The sequence below is a fragment of the Arvicanthis niloticus genome, chromosome 11 (genome assembly GCF_011762505.2).
Source record: "Arvicanthis niloticus isolate mArvNil1 chromosome 11, mArvNil1.pat.X, whole genome shotgun sequence".
Classification (NCBI taxonomy): Eukaryota; Metazoa; Chordata; class Mammalia; order Rodentia; family Muridae; genus Arvicanthis; species Arvicanthis niloticus.
The window spans coordinates 53,608,780-53,632,872 of NC_047668.1; the positions used below are offsets into that span (position 1 = coordinate 53,608,780).

General features: G+C 41.1%; 1 protein-coding gene and 1 long non-coding RNA gene across 6 annotated transcripts in view; one reads left to right on the forward strand and one right to left on the reverse strand.

The window, feature by feature from the left end:
* Itsn2 (intersectin 2) overlaps positions 1 to 14,291 on the reverse strand; it is a 102,846-nt gene extending 88,555 nt beyond the window's left edge. For 4 of the 5 annotated variants that reach the window (XR_013113218.1, XM_076942145.1, XM_034514069.2 and 1 more), the window contains exon 1: positions 13,964 to 14,230. The gene's annotated coding sequence lies outside the window, so the exon portion shown is untranslated. Of the gene's footprint in view, positions 1 to 13,963; positions 14,231 to 14,269 lie in introns of those variants that run through there. The other variant, XM_076942144.1, reaches the window with a different exon arrangement.
* Positions 14,292 to 14,293: 2 nt separating this feature from the next.
* LOC143443886 (uncharacterized) lies at positions 14,294 to 17,114 on the forward strand. Its single transcript, XR_013113224.1, has 3 exons — positions 14,294 to 14,427; positions 16,370 to 16,482; positions 16,833 to 17,114. It is a non-coding gene; the product is annotated as an uncharacterized LOC143443886 (long non-coding RNA).
* Positions 17,115 to 24,093: the final 6,979 nt, after the last annotated feature.

Below are 24,093 nucleotides of genomic sequence, written 5' to 3' on the forward strand. Positions count from 1 at the left end.
AATGTGTGGCAATGGGCAGTTTGCAGTCATGATGTGAACTATTAATTACTCCTGTGGAGAACTGGCAAGCTACCTTTGAAGAAATCCTACTTGGTGGATAACAGGTAAAAGGCAGACTCACTTGGTTGAATTTATTCTAAATGTAATCTGGAGACATCAGCAAACACTTCACAACTGTAATTTTGCTGCTGTTATGAATCATAATATAAATATTTTTGGTGACAGAGGTTTGCCAAGGGAGTTGCAACCCAGAGGTTGAGAATCAACCTGCTTTAGACTAAGCCTCTAAATGTGTAAGATACCACCTGGAGCAGTGATTTTAACCAAGGTAGAAGCTCTAGGAAAATAGAGAGGTGAATGTTAAGGCTTTGAGACAACTTAAAACAACAAACTTCAACTGTGAGCACAGAGAATTTGACATCTTTAAAAGATATATTGGTGAGAGTGACCAGGAAATAGAAGGAGCTCTGTTTGAGACTCTGTTGAAGAATGGGTATGTTGCAGTCCTGTCAGGAAAAGAATGTTTTAGAAACAAAAGAATCTAGGCATGCTGGCACATGCTTTTAATTCTAGCATTCAGAAGGCAGAGATGGATTACTGTGAATTAGGGGCCAGCCTGGTCTATATAGTAGTTTCAGGGCCAGCCAGGTCTACATAGTGAGACCCATAGTAAGTTTCAAAAGTAAAGAGAAAAAGAGTACCAAGGAGGAGTTACCATTGTCAAATGATACACAAATAAAGGCTAAGCTATTAGTCTTAGCAACCTGCCAAGTTCAGTTGCAATGCAAGCACAGCTCAAAAACCAAACTGATATGGACTGTGCAGTAAGGGGAAGCAAATGTTTGTGACTCAGGGCATAGTGGTGCATGTCTTTTAATCCTACCATTCAGGAGGCAGAGGCAGGAGGATCCCCGTGGGTTTGAGGACAAGAGATTCTATCTAAAAAACAAAACTTCAATCAAAGGAAATATGTTGCTATAGGAAGACGAGCTGGTGGGAGAAGAGGCATGAGTCTTTAAGAAAGGATTACTGTATTTACTTTTAGCCAGGGAAACAAAACTATTTCTAGAAAAAAAAATCTCCAAAGGGAGTGAAAAGAAACATGTATGAGAGTGGGATTAGATAGGTCTTGGGCATAACATTACACCATAGGAGAGACATTTCTGGCTCTGGGAATACAGTTCAGATATGGCAGGAGGAATAATACAGATATTCACAAGACTAGAAATTCACAGGCAGGAAAATAGGATCAGAGGAAAAAAAACAGACTTCTGCCACTCTTTTGTTGTTTCCTCTCTTCAAAGGGGAGGGCTGAAGACTAATTTCTTGGCCTCTCCAGGGTCTAAGTGCAAATTCCTCTGAGATAGAAAAAGGGAAGCTCACACACAAATAAGTTACAAGAATCAGGCAAACATGTATAAATTCAAATCACCCTGGCCCTACACTGTCAGACATTTGTTAAATGGATGAACACGGGGAAGATAATATAAAGGAAGGTAAGCAATAGAGATGATTCCTGTAGTCTGGGAAAATAAATGATGACTTATTCACATTTGATAGTAACATGAGGAACCCAAAGACCTAGTGATACAAATGTAAATAAATCTGTGTTTTTAAAAGAAGTCTAAAACCCACATATCTCATAGAGATTTAAAATGAAAGCCCATTATCAAGGTAGCAACCATTAATAGGCTTGCCTATATTTTTCCAGATATTTTCTTGTTTCTATACTAGGAAACTAGTTTTACCAAAAAATTAAAATTTTTTAAATTTTAAAAATAAAAAAGCAAGCAAACATGCAGGCAAGCATGCTGGGCCTAGTGGCCCGTAAGTATAATCCTAGTTACTATGGAAAATGAAGCAGGAGTGGAACAATTCAAAGATTGCCTGAACTATAGAGAGTTCAAGACTAGCCTGTGTAACTTGGCTTGACTATGTCTCAAACCCTTAAAAAGTGAGAAAAGGGTGCTTACAGGATAATACTTACTTCATTTCAAACCTATTTTTTTCATGCCACCAACTTTTTACCATCACAATACTATAACAGACATCTTTTTCCAAAATGTTTTTTTAACTTTTATTTTTAATTGTGTGTGTGTGTGTGTGTGTGTGTGTGTGTGCGTGTGTGTGCCTATATGTGGGTATGTGCACATGATGCAGATGCCCTTAGAGGCCAGAGGCATCAGATCCCCTAAAGCTGGAGTTACAAGTGATTGTGAGCTGCCTGACATGGGTGCTGGGAAACACAACTAGGCCCTCTGGAAGAGCAGTATGTACTCTTAACTGCTGAGTCACCTCTCGAGCCCTAACAATAAACATTCTTGTTTTTGTTTTGTTGTGTTTTTGTTTTTTGAGACAGGGTTTCTCTGTGTAGTCCTGGCTGTCCTGGAACTCACTCTGTAGACCAGGCTGGCCTCGAACTCAGAAATCCGCCTGCCTCTGCCTCCCTTTAGTGCTGGGACTAAAGGCCTGCACCACCACTGCGCAGCAACAATAAACATTCTTAATGTATGTATTAAATATAAATGTGTACATTTATGTGATTTTTCCAAAGATAAATAGTACACATGAGAAGTGGCTTAGAATATATGAACATTGCAATTTTAATAAATATTACCAAATACCTTAAATTGGACTTTATCTATAAAGTCTCTCACTATAGCATGATGGCATAATTCCAATAAGATGGGGCTTAAATACAAACCCCCAACTCTGGCTTAATTTGGAAAGACATCTGGAATCTCTAAGCTCTTGTCTCTTAACTAAACTTTCTCACTAACAAGTGTAATGACAGGAGCAGGCTGCATTGGGCTGAGGAGATAGTTCAGTGGGTGAAATGTTTGCTGCACAAGCGTGAGGAGATGAGTTTGAGTTTACATCCAGTACCCATGTACATGCCAGGCATGGCAGTCTTGCCTGTAACTCCAGTGCTGGGACAGAGCTGGAGATAAGGAAATGCATCCCGGGTATCTGAAATGACATTCTCCAGGTTCAGTGGGAGACCCTGTCTCAAAAATGGACACAGAAGATGATACTATTGTGTGCAACACACGTGAGGTGCACCTAACCTGAAGTATGAAAATTCATTAAGCAGGCAATGGGATGACCTGAAGACTTCTGTCATAGTTTATTTTACTGTGGTTATGATAAAATACCCTGACAAAGACAACTTAAGAAAGGGTTTACTATGGTTCATGATCTTTCTCCTGAGAGCTAAGACTATAGGCCTGATCCACTGTGCCCTAAACTATACATCTTTCATATATTCATATATTCATCTTGTATTATTCTACAGGACATTTTTAAAATGTCTTTTCTGTTTACTATTCTTTTCTTAAAAGAAACATCAGAAATTGGTGTTAATATTTTAACTCATCTCGACAATGATAACTTCAGTATATAATCAGCATAAAATGTATAAGACTTTTTGTAATTTTTCATTGTCTTCACATTCCAGTATGTATTAATTTACAATTATATTAGTTTAAGGGTAGTGGGGAAACAGCCAACGCAAGACAATGCCAATGATGCAGTGTCTATCCACATATGGGCGTGTATAGTAGGAATTTTTCAATGCTGGCAAACACTGTACAAATAAGATTCTTTTTAAAAAAATTAGTCCTCAGTAAGACCTCAGTAATTTTAGTTTATAAACTCTAACTTTCAATAATCCTTGGTAAATTAGATTCATAATAAATAATAATATGCAAATATCAAAAATATTTGGGAAGGGGTGGAAGAACAGTAGCCCTGAGAACTATCAAGATGAATTGCATATTTGGTTGGTGATCCATCAGGAAAAGGCTCATGACGTGGTATCTTGGACCATAATGGAGACCAATATATAACAATAATTTTCAGTAATTATTTTCATTATGATTCTGTGTAGTGGCTCTCCAGCACTACAAAATATACTCTCCTCAAGTAGAGCCTTCATACACGGCTTGTGGGAGTACATTTCTACTGACTTAGAAAACAATGTGGAAGCTCCTTAAAAGGCTGTCATATAAATCAGCAATTCACCTCTAAGGGTGAGCTTAAAAGAAATGAAACAAACAAGCCCACATAAAAACCTGTACACAACTTCTTACAGTACCTCTACTCACAGTGACCAATAAGGTACAAAAACCCAAATGTCTATCAAAAAATGGATAAGCAAATGTAGTCCACACATATAATAAAAGACTATTTGGACATTTAAAGAAACAAAATGAGATCTTTTCCTTATTTCTTTCCCAGCAAGTTATTTAAGTAGTCAGCTTGACAGACTCTAGAACCATCTGAGATGCCAGCCTCTGACCATGCCTCTGGAGGATTATCTTGCTGATTAAGGCTTACTGAAAATATAAAGGCTGTGTGTGTCTTTCATCCAGGAACTCAATAACCAAAGGTGGGGTAGAAACCCCGGGCAGGAGAATATGTAATTGCTCCAGTCTGCTCCTTCATTCTAAGCAGTCCAGAGCAGCAGACCGTCACTAAACTTATCCAAAGATAAGGTTGACTATGATTGTGATATTAACTATATATTACCTCTTCATCTTTATAGCCCTAAGCATAAATATTATATAAAATATCTACCTTTTAGCCAGGTGATGATGGTAAATGCTTTTAATCCCAGCACTAGGGAGGCAGAGGCAGATCTCTGTGAGTTCAAGGCCAGCCTGGTTTACAGAGCTCCAGGATAGCCAGGGCTACACACAGAGAAACCCTGTCTTGAAAAACCAAAAATCTACCTTTTGGGGGGTGGGGAGGGGAGACAGGTTTTCCTATTTAGCCTTGACAGTTTGTCTGTCTGTTCTGGAACTCGATGTGTAGACCATGGCGTCCTTGAACCTATAAAGATCTGCCTGCCTCTGCTTCCCAAGTGCTGGGATTAAGGTACGCACCACCATTCCCAGAAAATCTCTACAGTTTAAAGATAAAAAAAAAAAAAAAAAAAAAAAAATGCAGGCTCAATGAGACGTTACACTTGCAAAGCTAACAGCCTAAACCCTAAACAACAATATCTGTTCTCAATTTCAACTGCTGGACACACATACAAGCACACACATACAGGCACACACATACAGGCATGCACACATACAGGCATGCACACACACCCATGAAATGGATTCTAAAAATGATTTGTCACTGGGAGATAGACTTGGAATATATTGTTATCTTAAGTTTCAGCAACTGGCATGTACTACTTTCATAAAGAAAAAAATATTGGCCAGGTGTTGTGTAAGCATTTGAGAGGATCCTGGAAAATTCAAGGTTAGCCTGGTCTATAATACAGCAAGTTCTTGGTCTGTCTCAAAAAAAAAAAAAAAAAAAAAAAAAAAAAACATCTACTGAGAAGTAAACTTAAATTTAAGAAGTTTAAAAACTTGGAAAAGTATTTCTATTAAATGATATAAGCTATATTGTTACTACTACAGATATAATACTTAGCCTCTTTTGAGGCTAGCCATGGGTATATCTCAAAATTAAACTAGTGAGTTAAGAGTAGAATGCCTCTTAGTCCAGATAGCAAAACAGAAACCAGAATCATAATCAAGGCTGGTAAAAAAAAAAAAAAAAAAAAAAAAAAAGCTGAGGTCTACACAAAAGCACTGACAGAGGACACTGACTGGAGGAGAGGCTCCAAGGGCAAGAGTGCAGGGATTTTCTCTTGGATTTTTGACAAAGGCTTCTAGTTCACCAAACTTCCCTTCAGAGTCTTAGCAAGATAACGTCAGGACTCTCCAAGTTCTTTACTATGTTAGTAAAAGGTCTAAGGCAGAAATAAATCTACCCCTGTTCTATAAGACTCAATATTCTGAACACTATAAAAAAATATACTGGGCCAGCTGGATGGAGCAGTGTGTGCTTAAGATCCCAGCTACTAGGAAGAGGGGTGGGACTGGGAGGACTCACTCGTAGCCAGGAGTTTGAAAACAACCTGAACAACACAGTAAGACCCCTTTTAAACGCAAACAGAACAAAATAAAAAAAAAAAAAAACGAACAACAAAAATCCCCACAAAACCAAGAAAGAAAAAAACCTACACCCATACCCACAAACACATACTGGGGCAAATAGGGCCTTACCCATTACGCTCTCCCAGAAGCAAGGTTTGTAATACTCAAAACCATTCTCAACACTCACTGCACACGTAATGGAAATCACCACCAGTGTTTTCCCTCAGGTTTAGTGTCTGGTCTTCTGCTGTTTCCCTACTAGCTTTCAGATCAGCTTCAAGGTTACTTTCTCAGTCCAAGTTTCTGCTTTCTATACTTGGAAGTTAATTTTTACAGCATCCTGTAGGAGGTATGCTGCTATTAGCTCCTTTGACATTGTCTTTTTTTTTTTTTTTTTTTTAAAAAGGCAGGATCTCACTCTGTAGCCCTACTGGCCTTGAACTTGCAGAGATCCACCCGCCTCCCAAGTGCTGGGCTTCTTTTGTGTTTGACTGTGGTGTAGGGGAGGAATATAAGTATGTGTACATGTGCACACGAGTACTTAGCTTTTAGGTGGGTGCTGGGGATTCAGGCTCAGGTCCCATGCTTGTGCAGCAAGCCCTGTATCAACCAGGCCATCTCCCAGCCTTTCACTTCTTGAAACCACCAGAGTCACCATGAACACCTTTAATTCAGGTCAGTGTTTTTGCCTAGTCATTAAATGTATAAGAAAAGGGAATGGAACAGAAAAATGCACCAAAACTCAGAGTTCCATGTAAGTGCTGAGGGAGTGAAAGCCGACGAGTACCTCACTTGAGAAACTAGAACATTATTAGATGAGTAATCTCAAAGGAAATGACTTCTAAATTGAGTAACGAGTACTAAACAATAGGTTTCAGACAGCAGGTTACTGGGGACAGGGTGATTTTTAGAACTGAGAACAGAACTAGACAAAGGCACAGAGGAGAAATCTAGACTTTAAAAGATGATGTCAAGGTACATGCCTGTAAGCCCAGCACTTGGGAAACAGGTGGATCTCTGCAAGTTCAAGGCCAGCAGAGCTACACAGTGAGACCCTGCCTCAAAAAAAAAAAAAAAAAAAAAAAAGAAAAAGAAAAGACAATGTCAAAGGAGCTAATAACAGTACTATCTCCTAGGGGATGCAGCAAAAACTAAATAAGCTATCAAATGAAGAACATTCAGCATATACAACATATATGTACTTGAGAAGTGCTATAGAGATATTAACTACCATCATAATTTTTCTTAAATCCATAAACAAAACTAAAAAACAAACTTAGGAAACTGAATAACTATATGGAAGATATACTATTCATAACATACAAAGAATTCTTAAGAACAAATGAGAAGGCTGGTAATGTGGTTCAGTTGGTAGAATGACTGCCCACCATGCACAAAGCTTCAGGCTTGTTCCCTCATACCCCATGAAACAGGGAAGGTGGCATATGCCTGCAATCCCAGTGTTCAGGAGGTGGGGGCAGGTGGATCAGAAGTCTCAGTCACCTCTGTTATCCTTGGCTACATAGTACATTTGAGAGCAGTCTGGGCGATATGAGACTCTGTCAATAGAGATTGGGAAGAAAGAGAGGGAGGGACGAGAGGGCAGGAAAGAAAGGAACAAAAGAACAACAACAAAAAAACCCAAAACAACAAAGTGAACAATGAAAATAAACAAAGGGCCAATGAAATAGGAAAGAAGCAGAAATGAAGAATGAACGTTTTTCAAAAAAAAAAAAAAAAAAAAAAAAAAAAAGGAAAAAACAACGTTCTGAAACTAACACTTTAGAGGTAGAAAAAGTAGTTTTAATAAGTTAGCAAAGTTTTAAAAGGCAATGCTTTCAAGGATGTTGGGAAATAAGACAGGTTTCATTCACACATTGATACTAATGAATTTCGCTGCAAGGTAATCTGATAACATGTTTACATGGGCATTAAGAAGTGTCCATACACTCTCCTCCTGTCTCTGTGCAAGCTCCCCTTTCTCTTTCTCTCCCCTGCCCCTTTCCCCAGGTAACTTCTCTGGCCTTGGTCCTTGGGGCCAGTGAACTTGCCCACCAGAAAGCAGCTTCCCAATAAACCTGCCTTTAATATAATCTAAAAAGAAGAAGTGTCCATACCTTTTGATCCAATGCCTACTACTTGAAATTTATCCTGGGGAAATGCTCATCATCATGAACACAGATACAGCTACAGGGATGCAAGCTACAGCACAACATTAAAGAAAGATTATAGACGACCTTAAGCTACAGAAGTAATAGTAGAGTGGTTATAAGAGATGATCAAAGTCAAATTCATACCCTAGGCCTCTCACTTACTGGTTGTGTGATGCTGAGGAAATTATTGTACTTATACTTGCTCAAATTCCTCAACTATAAAGTTCTTACAGAGAGGCTAAGGACTAAATAAATTTATGTAAAGTGTCCCCAAAATAAAGAAGATACAACTTCTGCTCTATAAATGTTAGACATTATTACTAATATTCAGTAGTAGGGACATAATATTTACCAATAAAAGTGTTCTGTGAATAAGTACATAGTAAAAATAGAGCCATGCTTTGATAAATATTAGTAAGCTAAGAAGAGAAATCACAGAACAGGAACTGGGGATGCACTTCAATGGAAAAGCACTTGCCTAACATGCTTGGGGTAGCACAGCAGAAACAAGCCATTAACTTATAACAATATATCAGGTGCATTATCTGTAGAAACAATGCTCTAGGGGGAGATCCACCAAAAGGTGAGCAACAGCTACAGCAGGAAAGTATCATGGTCTTTGTGTTTCCCTATAGTGTCCCAATTGTCTACACAGAGCATTTATTATTCATCATAATAAAAATAATACACATTAAAAAGTCAATAAAATTTTAAACCAAACAATATAGTACTTTTAAGAAAAATCAAATTAAGTACCCATTCTAAACAATTTGGCAAATCTCTGCTTTAAGCATACACTGTATCAGGGAAGGGTTTTACTGATTTCAGTAATAAGAAATATCGAAGTCTGTTCCATACCAACCAAATATGCAATAATAATAATAACAATGACAATAAAACCATCTTAAATATGGTATTCTAAAATATAAACAACTAGTTACATTAAGGTTACTATGTATTTACTTGTCAATGTACACTATGGATTTGTTTTTCTGGTCTGGAGTTTCTTGATAATTTTGAAGATAGCAAATTTACTTCTCCCAATTACACTACACACACACACACACACACACACACACACACACACACACCAGACACATATTTTCTATCTTAATTTTCTCCAAAGTACTTGACAATTTCTAAATTCAAGATATTTTATTGTTTTTATTCTCTTTTCCTGAATTTAAGTGCCACTATGGCAAGATGGGGTTGTATATTTTATTCACTGGTTATATAAGTAATATATTAGACATTTTTGCAAGAAATAATGCAATATTTATGAAATGAAAGAAAAGAATGAACTCTATGCTATGAAATATGAGTAAGTTCTTTGTCCTTAACTTTCAAAGACAGAAGACGGAGGCTGGGAATAAAGAAAAGAAAGCTGGCACAGAATATAGAGAAGACAAAGATGAGAAAGAGCTACAGTAGTGAAGAAAAGATCTGAGAGTGATGCAATATCAGGCCCTCATCATGCTAAATAAACTAGAAAGCCCAGGTCCTAGGGATACTATCAGAAAAGACGTACGGTTACCCAAATCTAGTCCAGAGGTTCCTTACGTCTCAGTCATCCACATTGCTCAGTTCTCTGAACCTGGGCAACCCTGTAGGAATCAGTATGTAGGAAGGAGGAAGTAAGCCTTAAGTCAGAATCACTGGGATGAAGCAGGTGGGGGCAAGGAAAAATCCAATAAAGGTTGTCTCCGCAGCAAGACAAAAACAACTTATAGGCATTTTACTAAAAATTTAGCAATGGAAAACCTAAAATGTGAGAAATTTTCTCTTCTGGCATTTCGGTTTTCAAATCTTAATAAAAATGGTTTAGAGAAGTAATACTACTTTGTATTCCTAAGTGACTCACACCATTCTTGGCAAATGTGAAGTTAATACTGAAGGTTAACTTGACAAAATCTAAAACAACAAGGGCAGGGTTATCTACATGAGGCTAACTGAAATGGGAAGACCCACCCTGAATGTGGACCGCTATTCCATGGACTGAACACAAAGGGGACAGGCAGGACAGCATGGTATCCACCTCTCTGCTTCCTGACTACAGACGTGCTATGACTGACTACCTGTCTCATTCTCCTGCTGTGAAGGACTATACCCTCAAACCATGTATCAAAACCTTCCTCAAGTTGCTTCCTGTCAAATATTTTGTCACAGAAACAAGAAAAGTAACTAATGGAAAATTGTCACTAATCTTTTAAGTAATCACTTATAATCTCTAAGGATTATTTTATGAATACTAAAAAGCAATGCCACCAAATATTACATAAACTATGGGATTTATTAACTTGCACTACCCAGTTCCTATATTAAAGCAGTCATTTGACAAATGCACAAACACATATGAGATGGAAGACTGAGAAAGGAGGACAGAGAACAGCAGAAAGAAAATGGCAAAGCAGCCAGGCGGTGGTGGCGTACGCCTTTAATCCCAGCACTTGGGAGGCAGATGCAGGCGGATTTCTGAGTTCGAGGCCAGCCTGGTCTACAGAGTGAGTTCCAGGACAGCCAGGGCTACACAGAGAAACCCTGTCTCGAAAAACAAACAAACAAACAAAAAAAAAAGAAAAGAAAAGAAAAAAAAATAAAAGAAAAAGAAAATGGCAAAGCAAAGGCTGCTCCTGTCCTAATGACCAGTACAAAGCCTTGTCTATTTGGATCTCTTATCTCTGTTCTGTCTTAACACCAGCCTCTGCCAAGCTAAGTCCACTTCACACTGCAAAGAATTAAACCATCTGAATCCAAAGGCCCTGAACTGATGATCCAAAGTAGTAGAAATGAAGAGAACTGAAGAGGAAGAGTCTTAGTTTGAACTGAAGGTTAGACCTTGTAATCCATTTTTTACTATCTGACATGGCTCATTTTGACACTGATTAAAAACTGAGCACCAAAAGAAAAGGCTATTTTCTATAGTCATCAAAATAAATCACGAACCAGAGAGAGACAGAGACACAGAGAGAAGGACAGGCTAATTAGCTTGAGACTTCTCATTGAAGCAAGCTGGCTGGAATGAATGATAACAGGTAACATTTATTGGGCACTTATGCTAAGCGCCGTCACTAAGCACTTTATATTATATACAACACTATGGAATGGGTATTATTAGTATCCCTGTTTTATAGATGAAGAAGAAACAGAAATTGGAGAATTAAAGAAACTTGCTTAAAGTCATACAACTGTTTAGAGCTGGAGCTGAGGTAGGAGGCCTAACTAGAGAGCCTATACTTTTATCCAACAGAATTGTAAATATGTGTGCAATTTTTATTAAACCAGACCTTTCCTCAAATGAATATGCATTGACAATGAAAAGGATCCAGAAAACATAAGACAGGTGGTTAAATACAACAAATTAAATGTCTACCATCTGGTAGTAGACCCCTGACTGTCTGTCATAATCACAGTTGAATAGCTGTACAGTAAATAACAAAGTTATTCAGTATCTTGATATGTCTGTGAAATTGCCCTTTAATTGAATCTCTCAAAACACTGCAAATGAAATATGTTGCACTCTTAGAGTTTTGAAAATACATTATTTCTCAGTCTATTCACTGTCCTATTTCTGCTCAGTTTCCTCCCTTCCTCCCCCATTTCCTCTGTGTCTCATATCCTTTAAGCCCCGTTCAGTTCCTCTTTCTCAAGAATACCTACATGCACACTTTACCCCAGAGGATTTGTCCATGTGCAACCACTATAAGATGGTCAAACTTAACAGAAAAGAGCCAAGTGTAAATACACTTTAGATGTGTGTTCAGCTTTAGATCTGTGCAACTGCAGAAAGAGCTTAGGCGCCGAAGTGAAAAGAATTCTAAACTGAAACAAGACTCTTGTTCTTACTAGCTCCAGGACCTAAAGCAGTCAGTTAAAAGCTAACATTTTACTTCTCTATCTGATGGGAGAACATTACTTACAAGGCCTTCATGTGCTTTAAATAAGTATCTAAAACACTGAACATAGACTCTAATATTAGTAAGTGCTCTATAAATGACCACCAGGGGAGATACACTGTAATGCTAAAGGAAATTTAGTGGACGATGCACAATACATATTTTTTTATCAGAAGGATGGAACTCTGAAAAACTCTGTATTGAAGATGAATCAAAACTAAGTATCTTGAGACTGTATGCCCCTGGTGGCAGACAGCATGCTGAGAATATGTAAAATGGTTGGTTTACTCCTTAATATTCTCTCTCTCTCTCTCTCTCTCTCTCTCTCTCTCTCTCTCTCTCTCTTTCTAAAAATTCTAAGGTTATATAAAAAATTTCCACTTTGTAATAAGAGATACAATAACTACAGGATAAAATGACATAGATAAAATCTTGAAAACTTCTCTAAGTTTGGGCAAAGGGTGTGTGTTACTCTATTTTTGTAAAAACGTATTTTTAAAATACAAATCCAATCCCCTGAAGGTACATATCTCTTCACACTCAGGAGAAATCTGGATTTGGGCCTTTAGATGTGTTGAACAATGACTTTTTTTTTTTTTTTTTACTCAATAATTCAACACTGGTCCAGTTTTCATTAACCATTCCACCTTTCATCATAGAGATGAATAAAGGGAATGCTTAGAATTGCATTAAATGGTTATCACTATTACATCAAACGGCAGCAAAACACATTTTTCTGCATTCTCCAAAAAATATGATAATAATACTTCCACTTTGCTTGCTTAATTACAAGGCAGTCATAGGAATAATCACCAACCTAAAGGCAAGCACATAACTTTGAATTTTGCAGGCCTCCCATCAATTCGTATAAAGGTTGTTGGCAATGTTTCTAGATTGCTTTTAGGTTTTGGCACTGATTGATAATAATAGCAAACCTTAAAGGGAAGTTAGCAATTTCTCAGAGGCTTAAGCAGGTAGCTTGGCCTTCAGTCTCTACTGCCTAAATTAAGCTAACAACACAAAATTCCAAGTGACACCTTGCCTCCCCTGAGTAAGCAATAAACACCGTGAAACAGATAAAAAGCATGTAGTAAAGCAGTAATTTCTGTGTTAACTTGAATTCCTATTTATCCAAAATGTTCCTGTTCGTTATGAATCCAAGTTTCAAGTGAGTGTATTTGCCACGGGCAATCACTGAGTAACACAGTGCGTGATCAACACATGCAAACAGTGTCTTTCTGCAGAATGAAACTTGCGGCCTCGGTTTACCTATTCACTATGCACTTGCAGGCGCCTCTTCTCCCTTAAATAAGCAATGAACTTTACTCTGGCTACAGAGATTCCTTCTTGCCGTGCTTCCTATAGACCCTGAAAGTGCACAATGCAGAAGTCAGCGCTTAACATTTCTCAACTTTAGCTGTTACAAGGCGAGCAGTGGACGCCAAGCATCCGCCCACTGTCCTCTCGTGACTCGGGCTACTTTGACGCACCGGGATGCGGCTCACCTGACACTCTGCAGCAACCCTGACCAAGAAGGGGAAGGAAAAAAAAAAAAAGAAAGAAAGAAAAGAAAAGAAAAATCGAGTAAGCTAAAATAAAATGGATCCCCAAAGCAAGGCGCACCCAGCTCAGATACCCCTAAGGAAAGCCGGGGACCGACCGGGTCGTCACCAGCGATAGGCGGAGGCCGTCACCTGCCAAGCGAGGCCGCGGCGAGGGGCCCCGGCTTCCCGGCCTCTGAGTGGAGCGGCCCCGCCGGCCCCGCGGCAGAGGCAGGAACCCAGGGCCGTAGGTTTCCGCCCGGCGCGGCCGTGCTCCGCCGGGGCCTAGGGCGGGGGCCGCACGCGCCTCCCGGGACCGGACCCCGCGGTGTGCGGCGCGCAGCCCCCTCTGCCCGGCCCGTGGAACCCGGGGGACGGCGGCGGTCGCACCTGCCCCGCGCCCCTCAGCCGCGCTGACGGGCGGCTTCACCCACCTGGCGCCTCGCGCACGTCACGGCGCGACCCCGCGCGCTCCTCAGCACCGGCGCGCGGGCCGGGCGCGGCCAGGCTCCGGGAAGACCCTGCTATGCCGCGGCGGCCGCCGCCGGGTCAGTCGTCAGGCCGGCCGCAGCGGACCTGTTGCGCAGCCTGTCACGGCCGCTGGGCTCTCCGCCGGCGCCGCCTCAGCCCCACAACAACATGGCGGCCGCGGCCTCCGCAGGAAGCCGGGGGGCGGGGAGGCGAGCGACGGGCGGGCACTGACGGCCCGCCCGCCTAGCCGCGGGGCACCGACTCCTCACCGTGGGGAGCGTGACACTGCGTGGCGCTCCTCCTCGCCCCCCCGGGACCGTGGAAGGCGTGGGCCGAAGTGCTTCTCCTCCCGCGAGGTCCCCCAAGCTCCGCAGCTGACAGCCCTTGCCAGGAGCTGCCAAGATCCACCTGGCTCCTCCTCTTCGAGGTGACTTGCGGAGACTGGGTGGGACATTTCCTGTCACACGGGACCCTAAGGTTTTGGAAAGGACCAAGAGATGTCCAGGACATCCCTGTTGGACCACACATGGAGCTTGCTCTCTCTCATCCTGGAACCTTCTTATTCACTGAAGGTCTCTTCAGTAATATGTGAGCAAGCATTTCCTGAGAATGGGGAAGTTAGAGGTGCGAAGGAGTTACCTCCACCTTTGCTGCAGACCCTTCTCAAGGACCCCCCTAAAGGATTTTACCACACCCAAGAGTCAGCTGTCCACATTCATATTCTCTCTCTCTCTCTCTCTCTCTCTCTCTCTCTCTCTCTCTCTCTCTCTCTCACACACACACACACACACACACACACACACACCCTGAGAAAGAACATCCCTCTGTTCACACACAAGAGCAAGCTCATCACAGGAAGACTGCCCGGCCTTTTCTACTTGCAGAAGCTAAACATTCTTATCCATATAACAGGAGAAACTCATACTCGGAACTTCGATTTTGTGGTCTCCTCACTCAGGTCACCATTCTTTATCTAGGGCTAGCTGTTTGACAGAGGCAACAGCACCTCGTGGTGGGGGGTTGGGGGGGAGGCTTTCTTTAGGGGTGAGGAAATGGTTCCTAATGGCCAAATTAGGAGTCTAAGATTCAAGATTTCCGTGGAAGGGGCTGTACTGAGATGCAAATCTGGTAACCTAGACTATTGCATGTCTGTAATCCCTGCACTCAAGAGAAAGAGCCCCATCAGTCTGACTGATGAGAAGGATTGTGAATTTGAGGTCAGTCTAGGCTATATATAAATTGTTTCAAAATCCCATAAATAAATGGATATTTTCCAAACATTAGTATCCCTATGATTTCTCTTGAAATGTGAGATCTGTGCAGATCAGATGACCCCAGGCTTCACTTCTTACCTGTTGGGGCACATGAAGATAGCAAGTCTGACTTGAAAGAGATGGCTGAAATGCTCAGGCCCAAATGAACTGGACAACCAACTCTTAGTAATTTAGCAAACACTGATGGTGATAAACGGGCTTTTCTTGCTCTCAGTGTTTTCTTAACTCTTCGATCAGGAATTGACCAAGACCTGACAGACAGGTCCTGAGCTTTGGTGACACAGAGATGCCTGGCAGCTTGGTGTCAGTCTAGGAGGTTCCTTACTTCCTGGAGACCAGTTAATACTTCTCTGCCTACAAACAAGCCACTAGGGTTAAGGGAAGCACTCTTAAGCATGAGTTACCATTTTCATCCCCGAGGTTCCTTCTCATGCTCATGTCCAAGGGTCTGAGCCTGACAACCCTTCTCACACAGCCCTGCAGGGAGTTGGTCTGTCAAGTAAAACTGATTTTTATTCTTCATGGGCAGATAGTTGATCTCTGCTTCTCTCCCATCACTGACAAGTGCTTCTGCATTTTGGTATTCTGGACCTGATAACATCCACCTTGTCTTCTTTCTGTTAAAGAAGTTGTTAGATCCTTGGGAGGAGGAGGATGTGGGGGGAGGGTGCATTTAAAGGCCTCCCTTGGAGAAACTACAAAGCTATTAGAAATTGGAGTTCTGTGTGTCTGCCTGCAGTATCCCAAACACTAAATCAACAACTCAGGGTTTTTCCTTTGGGGGTGGGGGGTTGAGAGACAGGGTCACAATGTGGAGTATAGGACCTCCACGAGCCAGGCTTCTCTTACACATACATATGTGATTCTGGAATGAACATGGACTTTTAGTATTTAGTGGATATAAGTAACGAGGGAAAAAAAAAAGAATTATTCTCAGATTCCTGGGCAGGCCTTGCTAACAGTAGTTCTTTCTGTTCAGCAAGCTAAAGAATGGAATTTGGGAGGCTGGCAAACACAGAAGCAACCCAAGAAATGTTCTTGCTGCTTTTAGATTTTTTTTCAACACCCTTCTTCTCTTCTTCTATCCTTCTTTAGCCCAATTCCAGGGCACTCAGTGTCTACCAAGAACTTCAGCACCTAAAATGGTCACTCAGTCCTCTCCACCCAGAACTCTCATCATCCTCATTCTTTAGGAACTTATGATTCAGGTAGGTGATGCATCCACCCTCCCAGTCCAGTCCTTCACTCATGGTCTGGTGTTGAAACTTTACCTGTGAATTCCCTCAGAATTTCCCAAATCCGACTGCCGTTTGTTCACCTCTGACATGGACTGGAGATGAAACAAATCCTACCTAAGTCAGAGACGTTCTCGTCGATTCCCTAAAAGATTAGTAATTGGTGTAGAGTGAAAGGCTTAGGAATCCAGGAAGTAGACTGTGCACATCATAGTTCTCTCCTTCCGCCAAATCTAGAATAGGTTCCAGGCTATTACTATAAACCAAGGCTTTGCCATGGGGACTCCTAATCACAAGCTTTTTCACTTTCATGCTCCTCCCAGCCGTATAGATCCTGCTTGTAAAGACCTCATTCTTCATCCAAAAACCTACCCAGCCTATCTTCAAAAGAAGACTATCATGGTAAGATCAGGCTGGAACAGACAGAAGGAAAATGTCCAGATTTCAACCATACAATAAGATAAATGCCATATAGGAAGCTTGTGTGACTCTAGGTCTTGTCTTTTACATAAGACCTTTACCATTAATAGACTGCCTATGACAATGCTGTACATAACCTTAGTTTTAAACAAATAATAAAGAAAATTAAGAGGCTATAGCCAATAGAAACCATACTGATTTACCCAAATATTTGTTTCTTCTGGTGTTCTTCACTCTTTCTTTTTTTTTTTTTTTTTTTTTTTTTTTTTTTTTTTTTTTTTTTGGTTTTTCGAGACAGGGTTTCTCTGTATGGCCTTGGCTGTCCTGGAACTCACTCTGTAGACCAGGCTGACCTCGAACTCAGAAATCCTCCTGCCTCTGCCTCCCAAGTGCTGGGATTAAAGGCGTGCGCCACCACCGCCCGGCTTTCTTCACTCTTTCTTAAGGACCAGAGTTTCCATTTATAATTTCCTTTAAATAACTTTCTTTAGTGTTTAAAGCTATAGTGCAGGCCTGTTTGCCTCAAATTTTTATATTTCATATGAAAGCTTAGAGGTTACTTGCTTTCATATTTGCATGTAAATTTACATCCGTGGAATAAAATACTGAGTTAAAACAAGTAAGGTGCCTCAGTGGATAAAAGCACCTGCTGCCATGTCTGATGACTTGAGCTTACTCTCTGGGCCCCAAGGATGGAAGGAGAAAATCAGAACCCACAAGTTCTCCTCTGACTTCTAACATGCACCATGGCATGTGCACACCCATGTATAATAACAGCCACATGTAAACTAAAATATAAAATTCTAAGCTACCACTCTCCTCCTGCCAATATGTATCTAACTATTTGGTATCCTCATTAGCTATGTCCCAACAGTGTAACCAAAGCCCTGCTCTGCCTTCCCTATGCCCAGGACATCTGAGGAGATGCGGACTGGGAAAATGGACCTGTTTAAAGCTGTGCTTCTCTGACCTTCTTTGTTAGGAGCTTGTTCATGTCTACTGTCAGCCAGGGCATCTATTTTAGTGGATTATAAGGGAAAACAAAGTGGAACCCCAGCATTTCTCAGTCCTATATTCTCTCTCTTCCGAGAAATGGGTAAAAGGGTGAAGTTTACCCTTTTGGGGCTCCTTTTTCCTCTTAGAACTTAGAATGAACTACTAACAATAGTGATTAAGGCTTGAAGATTTAAAGTCAAGTCAATCTAGGACACCAGATCGAGGTTGACTTACTATAACAGGGCTAAACACATAATGAAAAGTAGGTCAGGGTACGGGGTTCAAGACCCAAGAAAAGGTCTAGGCCTTCCATGAGATGTCTTTGTCAAGTCACTAACTGAATTGTTTGTTTGTATAAAATTAAAAGTTATTAGACCCTCACATGTTCCTAGTTTATAACCACAGTCAACAGGATAAACTGATCTTTGGGGTTGCTTCTTTACTCAATTTACAAACACTTTTTAGAGTATAGAGTAGAAACAGAGAAGTGAAATCAGGAATGAATGAGTGTATACAAAAGAATTCACACCTTGCAAATGTGATTCAGGATTGCACTCAGTAAAATTTACACATGGAGGACTTGGCTCTGCTGTGCATTCAGTAGAATTTATGTCTTGAGAATGTGACTTAGGGTTGCTCCCAGTAGAATCTACACATTGCAATTTTGATTCTGAAAAGCATGAGGAAGAATTCTTTCCAGGCAAATGTGTTCCAGTATTGCACTCAGAGCTTATGCACTGAGTGTTTGGCTCTGAATTGCACGCAGAGGAATTTGTATCTTGCAAATATGGCCCAGATATATACCCACTGGAATTTACATACTGAGAATTTATATTGGGAGTGCATGCAGAATTCACATCTTCCAAGTGTGACCCAGGGCAGAACACCTTAGATTTTATACCCTGAAGGTCTGGATCAGGGTGCAACTTACATGATTCTACATCTTGTATCCCGGTGTTGGGTGCCATAACATTTTTACTGTGACTCCAGTCACAGGATTTCCTACATTGCAATCTAGGTTCATGACTGAATTCTGGAGATGACTCTGCATAAAGATTTTACTGCATAAAGGTGTGTGGTCAACTCACCAACCTTTGTACTTTCCACCACAGTCTCAGGAATTAAACTTCTACAGTCTAGCAATGGAATCTCCATCTCTTCAAGCAGTGGTGGTACAAGGGCTACTTTATCAGAGCTGGTGTTTCATGAACATGGTTTTGGAGCCACGTTTGCATAGTCTTGGGGTCAATACCACCATTTTTATATCTTCTTGTACCTCCTGTGGTAGGGCTGAATGAACACCTTACATATCTTGAGACTGTGAACCAGGAATCAAATTTACTGATTCACTTTGCACATGGATTTGGGGCCAACCCAGCAGATTGTATGTTTCAGAGTTGTGTTTCAGCTGTCAGTTGGCCAGACTTCACATCTTGAAGCTGAGACTCTGGGGCTGACGGGACAGGTCTCTCAGTTTGTAATTGTGGTAGGGTGGTTAATTCCTCACACTGTATGCTCTGCTGATGTTCTGGGGTCAAATCTGTAGATACCACCGTTGGGGTCATTGGTCCATCTTTTTCCATTTCTAGAATCTTTGGACTTAATCTGGGACTAGGTTCTTAAGAGTTTACATTCTGTAACTCTGAGGGTAAGTTCACTGACTCCATAACCTTAGGTTGTGGGGTTGTGTTTTTCCCCAAATACTCTGCTTCTTGAAGTTTCTGAGTAGCTGGCACTACTTCAGATTCTGTTAAGTTTGATGTCATTGGCTCATCCCTATAGGTACTGTCCCTTGATCTGGTGCCCCTGGGGCTGTTGTCATAGATTCTGTTATTTGATGATGTGATGGTGTCATCTCTGTAGGATTCTTTTGTGGCCAGGTATCAGAGGTCAACCCCATAGGTTCTGTCATTTTGTGACTTTGTCTTGGGCTCACCTCTGAAGAGCCTAAGTCTTGGTGCCATGGGGTGAACTCCGAAGGGTCCATGACCTGATGAGGCAGTTTTGGAGTCAATGACACATACTCTGTGCCTTGTCATCCCCATTGGAGTCTCTGACTTGAACCTTGGGCGCAGGAGGAAACTCTAGAAATTCTTTGGTTTGAGCCACTTTACTGTGCAGTCAAACCAGCTTGTAGTGGTGTGATCACTCTAGTGGGTGACTCACTCCTGTACCATTGAGTTTACCTTTAGAGCATGTATGGATTTCTCAGATGGTTCTGGAATCATCCTTGATGAATCCAGGACTTTAGGTGGTGGCCATAGACATTGAAGTGGCCTAGGAGTAAACCTGATCTGTTTTGTGGCTTGATTCTGTGACCCTGAGTCCATATTTAATGTTTCCATGACTTTATACTGAGGCTCTGGAATCCTTTCCCTAGCTTTGAAGACTGCATGATGTGGCCCTGGACTCATCTTTGCTGGTTCTACAGCTTGATCCTTATGCAATGTATCTACCCCCTCTGATTCCATGACTCGGTCTTGTGGCTTTGGGGCTAGTCCTACTGATTCTATGACACGAGAACACAATTCATTAATCAGCCCCCTAGAATCCAAGATATGAAACAATGCTACAGGACTTACTTTTGAGATATCTGTGATTTGATTTACTCTTGAGTCCATACTCTTTGATTCCTTCATTTGATGCTCTGGACTTGCTGCTTTTAGTGATGCAATTCCTGGATTTGATGACTTCGGAGGTATACTGACTGTTTCAGCTTGGTAGGGTGACTGTGATAAGTTAGTCTTATCTTTTATTTTCCATACGGAGTCTGTTACCTCTGAATGTGAATCTGGGATCATTCCCATTGTATCCATAGCCTGACGCAATGCCATCAGAGTGACCTTTATGCTGTCTGTGGTTGAACATGGTACCTTGGGTGTCAGCTCCACATTAGTTACTTGTGCCTTCTATGACTGCATCGTTTCTTGTGGAAGACCTATGACCCTCTGTTCTATATTCAGCTCTAACACAGGCTTTGGATCCTTTTTCTGTAAAGTGTTTTTTTTTTTTCATAATTGCATTGACTTCTACATTTCTGGAAGATGGCATGTGCATTGATATAACTAAAGGATTGTATCTAATGATTTGGTGGTCATGTTCAGATTCTAACTGCTTGTTGGAGGTAAGTGGCTGTGACATTCTTGCTTCTGTCCTGTTATTTCAGAATCCACTCCAATGTTCACATGGAGATGAATCAATGGAACATCTGAAGATCTGTTGGTACTTGGCTTAGTGCTCTGAGGGATGGGTGTAGGTAAATGAGTCTTGGGGATCTCTTGTTCAGGAACTCCTGTGCATCCATCAGATGATTGAGTATTTCCCATGATTTCTTCACAGGCAGAGGTACCACTTGTTTCTGCAGAGTGGAGACCTTCTGAGACATATGTCCTTCCAGCTCTCCTCTGACTGAAGGAGACAGCTGGAGTGTAGCCCAGACGAAGGGTTCCAGTCTCTCATTCAAAACACAATTTGACCCATGATCTGATAGCAAATGATTCTTTTCCTTATCTTTTGTTTTCTCTTGTTTGCCAGGATCTAGGGATTGTAAAATCGGGCTAATAAAAGAGCTTTGAGCTTGTAAGGGAGGAAGGACTGCAAAATTCTGGAAAAGATCTGAGTTCTCAGTATCTGCCAGCTGAAAGGTAGGCAGTGGTGTGCTTTGGCTCCTGCACATGGGCAACTTCTTTTCTGGGGAATCAGGGGCACTATTGCTCTGGATTTGCCAAGTTGTTCTTTCAGAAAAGATTGGAACATAAGACAGGATTGAGCAATTGTTGGAGGATTCAGTGGATATACTATAGTCAGTAGAACATTTCCCGTTTTCACAGTAACAGTGAAGTGGGACAATCTCCTGAGCCACAGTGTCAGAGATGGAGGAAGAAGACATATCATGGGATTCTGGTAAATTCAGTTCCGTAAGTGTTGAGCTGAAAAACAAAGAGAATTTTTTTTTGTTTTCTTTGGAATCAATAGTAGGAAAATTAGGACAAAAAAGAAGAAGAAGGAGAAGGAGAAGGAGAAGGAGAAGGAGAAGGAGAAGAAGGGAGGAGAAGGGGGGAGAAGGGAGGAGAAGGGAGAAGGAGAAGAAGAAGTCATTTCCAGTCCAAAATATTTTTGGTCTAAGGGAGGTGAGGGTGGAAAAGGGGTTACATTCACAAGCCTCAGTTATTTCTGTAAAGAACCCTCTACCAGACGTGAGGGAGATGAATCAGTGAAGTGCATGCCATACAAATGCTGTGCCCCATCCCCAGAGCACACACGATAATAAAAGTACATGGTGCCCACTGTCGTAGAAGAAAGAAAAGCACATCCTTGGGGTTCACTGGCCAATCAAGGCTAACTAGTGAGTCTGACTGAGAGACTTTATTTCAAAAGAAGGTGAGCAGAAACAAGGAATGACACCTAAGTTTTACAAACACACACACACACACACACACACACACACACACTCACACTCTCTCATTAAACTTGCCATTAAGCTGGATGACTTGAGTTTAGTTCAGTCCCTAAAATCTGCATGTTAGAAAAGAACTGATACCTGTGGCTTGCCCTTTGACCTCCACATACATATGGCACACATGTGCACACATGCACCACCACCCCCAAAAAAAGTTAAAAATAAATAATTGTCCTTTCAGTCTGTGCCTGAGCACTGAGCAGATCCCAGGCAGCAGCTCTATGCCCTTAATCTCACAGAACCCAGAGGAAGTGGACCCCCCAGGAGCTCTAACCCAGGCAGTATCTTAGGTAAGGAGACAGCAACACCTTCCCCAAACAGGGAGTAACTGGGACCCACTAGGACCCAGGAATTTACTCCTGGTTTGGAGCACTGGTTCCTTCTGATCTGTGCCCCAGTAGTGAACAGATCTTGGGCCCCAGCTCTAACCCTAGTATTAACACCCACCCTACACAGTTCTGAAACAACCAAGATAATAGGAAAGACAGGCTCCAGTCAGAGACAGGCCAGGTAGCACGAAGGAGATCCAGATGGCAAAAGGCAAGCACAAGAACATAAGCATCAGCAACCCAGGATACTTGGCATCATTAGAACCTAGTTCTCCCACATTAGAAAGTCCTGAATTTGCCATATAATCAGGAAAGCAAGATTAAGATTTAAAACCACTTCTAATGATGATGTAGAGGACTTTAAGAAGGACATAAATAGCCGGGCGGTGGTGGCGCACGCCTTTAATCCCAGCACTTGGGAGGCAGAGGCAGGCGAATTTCTGAGTTCGAGGCCAGCCTGGTCTACAGAGTGAGTTCCAGGACAGCCAAGGCTATACAGAAAAACCCTGTCTCGAAAAAACAAAAAAAAAAAAAAAAAACCAAAAAAAAAACAAACCACACCAACCAAAAAAAAAAAAAAAAAAAAGGAGATAAATAACACTCTCGAAGAATTTGAAGAATTTGAGGAGAACACAGGTAAACAGGTAAAAGCCCTTAAAGAGGAAACACAAAAATCCCTTAAAGAAAAAAAAAAAGGAGATAAATAACACTCTCGAAGAATTTGAAGAATTTGAGGAGAACACAGGTAAACAGGTAAAAGCCCTTAAAGAGGAAACACAAAAATCCCTTAAAGAATTACAAAAGAACACAACCAAACAGGTGAAGGAATTGAACAAAACCACCCAGGACATAAAAATGGAAGTAAAAACAATAAAGAAATCTCAAAGGGAGACTACCTTGGAGATAAAAAACCTAGAAAAAGGATCAGGAGTCACAGATGCAAGCATCACCAACAGAATATAGGAGATAGAAGAGAGAATCTCATGTGCAGAAGATACCATTGAAAATATTGACACAACTGTCAAAGAAAATGAAAAATGCAAAACGTTCTTAATACAAAACATCCAGGAAATCCAGGACACAATGAGAAGACCAAACCTAAGGATAATAGGTATAGATGAGAGTGAAGATTCCCAACTTAAAAGGCCAACAAATATCTTCAACAAAAATATAGACGAAAACTTCCCTAACCTAAAGAACGAGATGCCCATAAACATACAAGAAGCTTACAGAACAACCCCAAATAGACTAGACCAGAAAAGAAATACCTTCCATCACATAATAATCAAAACACCAAATGCACAAAACAAAGAAAGAATACTAAATGCAGTAAGGGAAAAAGGCCAAGTAACATATAAAGGCAGACCCATCAGAATTACA